Consider the following 8,087-nt stretch of genomic DNA (forward strand, 5'->3'; position numbering starts at 1 on the left):
TTTACTGGAGATATCTGGCAAGTAAAAATCATATTGTATCAGAACTGTAACATTAGGGTTTGTATATTACATAGCAAACCTTTATTGCTGTTTTTCAAAATTTTCTAAAATGAGAATATAATGAAAACCTGAACTAGTTTTCTCAATAGTAGGGGTAAGCAGAGAATATACTATATTAACACAAAACTCTTCGGTACACATTAATGGCAGATATAATATATCAGAATATAGTTAGTATTTTCTGACAAAGCTATAGAAATGGACTATGCTCTTGTCGCAGCGTGGCAGGGTGGTAGAAATGCTGCAACCTTCTTTGAAATGTCTCCTTCAGAAGCCACTCAGAGTAAGGCCACAAGAACAGCCATTTCAAGTCCATGCACATGCACACACCACAGATAGCTCAGCGGAATAAAGATGGGAGGGGTCTTTGCATGATGTAGTCCAGCAAGGGTTTATTGCATCTACCACACCAAAGGGACCAGAGACAAAAGACAAAACCACGTGGTCTGCACGACTTGAATATGGGGTCAGTGACCAATGACCTGAGGCCACAGAGGTGGGCAAAGGGCAGCAACCCTTTGCCCAGGATGAGGGATGAACAGTTGGGGTGGGCAGTGTCAACTGGCCAATGAGGGAGCAAGCTGATGTAGATTAGCAGTAGTGCTGCAGAGCATCATGAGTTAAGTCTTCTCTATCAGCCTAGGTGGGGAAAACTCTATGATATAGTCTTCCCTGAGGGGGAGGAGTCAGTGGATTCCACATGCTCTGATTAGCCTTTCTATCACAGAAATGCAGTGACCTTCCAAAAGGCAATATAAAACCAAAATTTATGGCCACAGGCCTGGTAACACTTAGGTTTTTTCCCTTGAAACAGTCCCACTGTTTCAATTTATGCCAAACTATGAACAAGTTTATAGGTAGTTGCTGGATAGATGCCTGTTATCTTGCAGTAACCCAGGCACGTATTGGCTTTGAATGGTAGAACTGATGAGTCAAATCTTCTGAATTAAGATTCCTGATTTCCTGATGCTTTCTCAATCGGACATGTTAGTAGTAGTATGGGTTTTCTCATCTTTAGATAAGTCAGCAGTCAAATCTCAAATAATCTCATTGTGTGCTCAAATCGTCTTACTTTGATGAACTCCTGATTAACCTTTCTGTATACTAAGATACAAGAAATGTGGTGCATTGAGCTAAATCTCCTAAAATTAAGCCAAGATCTAATTTCTAAATAGTGGGAGTGGAAAAGGGATCAAAGGACTGAAGCCTTATGCCTTGAAAATTAAGATCAGTCGCTGGAGTATTTTTCCTTCGGATTGTTCTTGAGCTGTGACACAAAGCACCCTGCTCAAATCACAAAAGCAACCTTATAGCTGAGTCCCTTTAGCTGCACGTATGCAGACGCACGAAATCAAGCTTGTTTCATTTACTAAAAAAAAATGTCTCTAAGTACTATGCATGAAAAGCCTTATTTTTCCTCCCCCAGTCCCAATCCTTTCACATATAACCATGCCATACATATCAGGCGGTGAAAGACCAGGTGGTAGAAATTTATATCAAATGGAAGATCTGTGCTGTGGCATGGTGGGAGAAGGAGTCACTGATGGAAAGAGTATTCACGGGTTAAAAATTCCAATTATGTTTTTTGAAAGTGCTTTCAGAAGAGAAGCTCTTGTCATCATCAACCAGAATATGTCCTTTCGTGCAGGCCCAGTATGTAGGTTGCTCACAGATTAAGGTACCTTTGAGGATCCTGATTATGTTGTCCACCCACGCTTGCGTAGTGCCATGAATTATGTTTAATACAGAGTTCAGTAACTGTAGCAGATTGTGACAGCTTAATGTCATATACTTACATAAAATGTTTCATTTTCCTGTATGGGAGATTCAAGGTGTCACCAAACATTGGGAACCACTCAACTTGAGTTGAGTACTCAAGGGTGGCATCTGAATGACGCATCAGGTGTTTAGCTGAAACTGGATTTGAGCTGAAAGAAGCTCATTGCTTGCCTTGACTTGCACTAGATGTTGGTTGATGCACCAAAGCTCAGCCAGCAGCAGAGATCCCAACCAACTCTTACAGTCCCTGAGCTTCCAGAGCTGTCCGAGAGATTCGGGCTGGCAAAATGGACTCTGAGGTTGGGTAGTTCTGTCACTTGAGCATTTTGTATGCTGGGATGAAGGACCTGAACTGATATCCCTCTGTGCAACTCGTAATCCACAGGACTGAATTCCTGAGCTGTGAGTTGCTCCCAGCAGTTGGTTTGGGGGATGATTCAGGTATGAAGGGAAAGCAGACAGATCTCCCAACCTATATCAAAGCCTCTTGAGGACATCAAAGTGTCACAGATGCAAGCAACTCCAGAAAGTGGCAAAAGCTTAACATTCTCTTTATTCCCAGTACTTTGTGTGCTGTTCATCCCAAAGAGTTTGTGTATCTGGACCCGAATGCCCATTCTGATGCTTCACGCTTTAGAACCCCCCACTATCTGGAAACACAGACTCATTTTTCCCTGCTCTCTCTCTCTCTCCACAGTACACATGTGTAACACTGCTCAAAGCAGCATGAAATTCTACTTGATTTTCTCTTTCCACTGAGAGACTGCTTTTCCCCCCTCTTTCTGCCTCCCTGGGGGAATGTGGCAGCAGGAAGTTTCATCATTTCTCACAGTTCTTTCCTCAGTCCTTATATTACTGGAGCTTTTAGGTAGTTGCCCAGCTTCTCTCTTTATGGAAGCTAAAATACTGTCTTAGTGGATCAATAGGAGGTGAAAACCACTATTTTCAAAAAACACACAAAATAACAATGTCTAGACCCAACAAAAATCTGAAGGACAGACAGCAAACTCCATCTGCAATTTGTTTACGATAGCAGAATTTCAGCTATTTCCAATAGATTTCTGTTGTTCAAATCTAGCTGTAAAGGAAGAGAATGGCATTATTATTCCAAACTGTAAAGTACACTAAGGCATTATTTTAGAGTTTTGCCTCCTGGCGTGAAAAGCAATTTAAGTAATTCTGTCTAGTTTTTCAGGTTTCACCTTCACAGAAAAGAAATGCTCATTTTGAACTCCTTGCTGAAAAAAAAAAAATAAAATACTCAAGAATATGTAATTTAGCTGTATTTTTAATGTAAATTTTCTGTTTTAATGCAGTGTGACTACTGACTTAAATCATTGCCATGTGCTGCATAGTCATCACCCACTCAGAAAAATCTTTCAAAACCATTTGTTTTGCCCAAGCCAAAATATGATGAAAACAGCCAAAATCTTAACTCACTCATCAAAGAAAATTATTTTCCAAAATAGTATTTTTTTGTTGTTGTTGTTGCTTATTTTTGGTATTTCAAGGTGCATTGGTCATGCTGCATTGATGGTTATTTATAAAAATATGTAAGAATGCTTTGTAGCTAAAGTGCTAGAAGCACAGAACTGATGATACCTGCTGAACTGCAGCTCTATTAGCCAGCGCCTGGCCAAGATAATTTTATTAAAGGTAAGATAATTTTAACTCACTTTTTTCAGTCGTTATTTGTATAATTTCTGAATAGAACTACTTAGTAGTCTTAATTATTCTTTTACGTTTCAAACTCATTTTAAGCCCTTTGATTGTCTCTCCTAGCAGTTTCACCATCTGTTTATTGCTGGCTGATGCATCCTTCTGTCTCTCCACTGAGTGAACTGACGTTTATGTTTGTCGGGTGTTAACAGTAGAGTGATTCTGAACAGCTTGCCTATCCTAGTTCTGAATTGGGTAGACTCTGTTGTGGCATCTTCTCTTAAAAAAGGCTTTTCTTAGGTTAGGATCTCCCCTACAGATGAGCCTGGTTGCTGTCCATGTGCCCAAACTCTTTAGTACAAAGCTGGACTTTCTGCTGGGACACCACAGGCACATTCCTCCTACTCCTCCCATGAAGGAAGAAACTGATTTAAATCTAGGAATCTGACAGATCAATGTAAATCTGTCCCTTTCAGCAAATCCCAGTAGCCTTCTTTTTAGGTCATGTTTTTCTGACATGAAGGAAAGCTTTTTGCTACTTCATCAAAAAGTCCTGACCTGGAGTCCTTTAACAACTCCAGCTTATGACACAGACTTTGCATTTGTAACTAGAATTTCTGAAATGTATTTTTCTTCCTAGTGTTTTCTGAGCTGCCTTTGCCACCTTTGTTCTGGGAAAAGGAGTCCCTGTTCTAGAGACAACCTTCTCAGGGATGGGTGTGTGTGTGTAATTACCTTGTTTCTGACTTACATCAGTCAGAATGTGTTACAGCTTTAGCGTCTTCTCTTTAAACTGAAATTGCCAATGGCATTACACGTAACGGCAAGATGAGGGGACAAAAAGCCATTTTATGGCTGTGTGACTGTTCCAAATCCATTTTCTAGTTTTCAGGCAGGCAAGTATTAAGTGGAAAAGCCTGAATGCATGCCGGAGTGAGCATCCATGTCAGAGAGAGCAGTCCATGTTCAGAGTAGATTACCAAAACATTCAGGGTTGTGTTCTGTTCTGTTCTGCTCTGTCCTTCTGGGAGAACGGGAATACGTCATTTCCAGGCACCACATCGAGTGTCTCCCAAAACATAGAGAACATCACCTCCCCATCTTGCCATGCATCTATTTCAGAGCGACGAGTCTCAGGCAAAAGGGGAGGAATGTTGCAGAGGGCACTGCCCATGCTGGGTTTCTTCACTTGTGATGACAAGAGCTTGATTTCAGTGTCTGTCAATCTGATCGTTTTCACCACTAAATGGGAACATCTTCTCTATCCTATATTAATTTTTTTTACCATTGCCCAGTCTCCCGAGCAGCTGGAGACAAAGCAACTACTGAGCTATGAAAATGAAAAATGTTTTTAGTACTCTTCAAAGACAATTTCCTCATCTGTGTCACATTCATAACAGAGTGTAACCATTTATTGTAAAAGACTACCTAGTTAGGAGAAAAAAACATTGATTTATTCCTGGGTTTATCTGTGTGGAGTTGATTTTACACCAAGGGCAGAGGGAGCCATGCAGGTACTGAGACTCAGGGCATCAAATCCTGCACCAATGTTTAATTGGAATGATGTCCCTGTTTTTTGAAACTAAGATGAGATACCCAATTAAACTTTCAAATACCACAAGACTCATCAGCATGTCTAGGAGCAAAAATAACGCCATCCCAGCCCTCACTGTTACAAAAGTGAGATGGAAAGTCAGTTTAGGGGAGCTGTCCAAAGGAGCATTCTGTGATGCAGCAACAAGATGGGGTATCTTCTTGGTTAAAATATTAGAAAAGAGTTTCAGATCTTGCTACAATGCCCAAATCCAGACTGTTCGGTGGAGTTAGTGTGATGCAATTTGCCTGCAACAGGATCTCAAATGCTGTCATTAATCTATGGCTCCACATACCTTTTATCCTGTTTTTCCATTATTGCATCCCTTCCAGCCCCCTTTTCCAGGAGTTTCCTCAGCCAGTTTCAGTATGGAAATGGCCAGTGAAATATCGGTGTCATTTCTTAGAAAAGAGAGAAAAATAAACACTGGAACGAAACCCTTGCACTTCTCTAGTTACAGGAGCAATCAGGCAATGAAATAATATAGCAAGGATAATTCTTCTGGGCACCCTTGAAACTCCCCATGATACATTTAATTTGGAACCATTAAAGTGCCATGACATGCTAAATACTTTCTGATACCTAAAAGCAGAGAGCATTGTGCATTAAGGCTCAACAATCATCTTATGCAATAGGCAGTTATCTTCCCGGTATTTTGATTTTTAATCTCAAATAATTTCCCATAATGACATTTCTTTCGCTGTCCCAGTAATAGCTGTCTGCTAAATTTAGAAAGAATCATACATCTTGGGTGTACTGCTACCAATACTGCAGATTCACACAGGCAGGAGGAAGCTTAAACAAGCTGTACTCACCTTTAGCTGTCATCCTATGTAAGATTTATCTGTCCCAGGTTACCAAAGCACTGTACATATGCTGAACTAGAAGACAGCTTTAGCTACTTTAAAAGTCTCCAGGAACCCATGAGTGGGCTGGCTACATCTTGGATCTGCACCCCCTAACCTAGCTAGGATGAACAGTGGTGGAGTTTTGTGCCAGTCTCAATAATAAGGTGGGAGTGGGAAATTTTTTGTTCAATTTACCACAACCACTGCTGTGATTTTACTGTCATTTTTTATTTCTTTTGTATCATCTAACCTATTGTTAACAACCCACTGAGATCTGACTTCAAATAATTCAAATAAATATACTTTCTGAAATCCTTTTATTGCTTTAAAATACAGCACACATTTCCTAGTGTACATATCACTAAAAATAAACAATCTGGGAGCAAATTGAGAACAACTTAGAAATCAAAGTCGCTTTTACATTGAGTCATAGAATCATGAAGTGGTTTGGGTTGAAAGGGACCTTAAGATCATCTCGTTCCAGCCTCCTGCCACGGGCAGAAGTCAACTCATAGAATCCAAACGGGGAGGGGGAGGATGCACTTGTCTTGGTAACACACCGGTCATGGCTCCAGCTAGAGCTGCAGAAGCTGCTCCAATCATTTAAAATTATCAGGATGTGAAACACAAGCACTTTGAAATTGTATTAGATTTGTTTCTGTGCATGTCCTCTCCCTGTTAAAACCATCAATGCACAATTCTGTGACAGAATGTCAGCGCAGATATCCTGGAGAAGAGCAAATGCAACAGTGCTGGTGTGGAAGATATTATTTCAGCCCAAGGAAAATTACACATCTTCATTCCAGCTGACAACCTACACAATGCCATGCTTGAAACATAAATGATACACTGTTTAGCTGGAAAAGCCATTAGGCATGTGAAAGAGAGTGGAAGTGAGCTAACTGCCTTCCCAGAACAAATAGCGCTTTGCATTTTATGTAAGCAACTTGACAGGTTTTTAAAAATTGACTTCCAGATTTTGCTTAAAAAAAAAAAAAAATAGAATCAGCAGGAAGAATGGAGACCTCCATTCTGTGCAGCTTGCCCTTCTTCCCACTGGTACACCTCCAAAGTGTGAAGCATGCTCATGGAAATGGCATTTCCAGACTTTTCTCGGCAGCCTGAGAAGTCTTCCATATTCCAGCACTTTTCTTGCTGCTTGTCCAGCTTTTACCTGAATCTTTGCTGCTCTTCATCCTTCACGAGGGCATGTAGCAAAAACTTTAGAAAATCAAGGTGCATTTCAGCTTTTATCAGGAATGTAAAAAAAATAATTAAAGGATGCAGGAGACAAGGCCAAAGCCAGTCTTATATTGCTCTCATGTTTTGCCCTCTTCTGCTGTCTTTTATTTTAAATTAGAGTCATAGAAAACACATCTGGGAGGACTTGCTCTAAGGCAAAATCAATCTATACTAATTCTGGCAGGTATTTGTCTTACCACCCTGAGTGTTTTTTAAGACCTGCAGTGATGGCAATTCCATGTGCTCTCTAGACCTCTTATTCCTTAAAAATAGAAATTGTTACCTAACGTCTGTTTGAAATGTAAGCCTATTATTTTCTGTCCTCTGAAGTGAATGTAGAAAGAATTACTGCACAAAGGAGAAAGTGTGGGTCAAAGCAGGTTGATGGAGACACATCAAACTGTCCACCCACCTGGTCTTATTGATGTAGTGGAGACAAACTAGTCTCAAAGGGGCTCAGGGGAGGACTAAAACTCCAGTTCCCCCAAAGAACTATACAGCCTCCTTCCTTAGTCTCTCAGGATCCCCCTGGGGTGTGCAGCAGCCAGGTTAGGAGTATAGGGGGGGTTAGGCACAGCTTTAGCACCACAGCACAGTGTGTTGTGCTTCACACTGGAAAGCAGGGAAAGCTTGTATTCAGCAGCAGCTTGTGGAACAAAGTGTTTACTAAAGAAAATAAAAAATACAATAGTTCATGGCCAACATAATGAACTACCTTTGTTATTGAATTTCAATCCCCTTGAAAGCAATTTCAAGTTAGAAAGATGTGGGTACAAGGTGGAACTTGTTTGCATGTTTTTAATGCCAAGATTTCTCCCATAAAGCCAAGGAACTGAAGGGTATCTGTCTGATTTCAAGTAGATTGGCTGTAGGTACTGTACCTTAAAATATTCATCTTTTTCCAC

This window comes from Vidua chalybeata, chromosome 14 (assembly GCF_026979565.1).
Source record: "Vidua chalybeata isolate OUT-0048 chromosome 14, bVidCha1 merged haplotype, whole genome shotgun sequence".
NCBI lineage: Eukaryota > Metazoa > Chordata > Aves > Passeriformes > Viduidae > Vidua > Vidua chalybeata.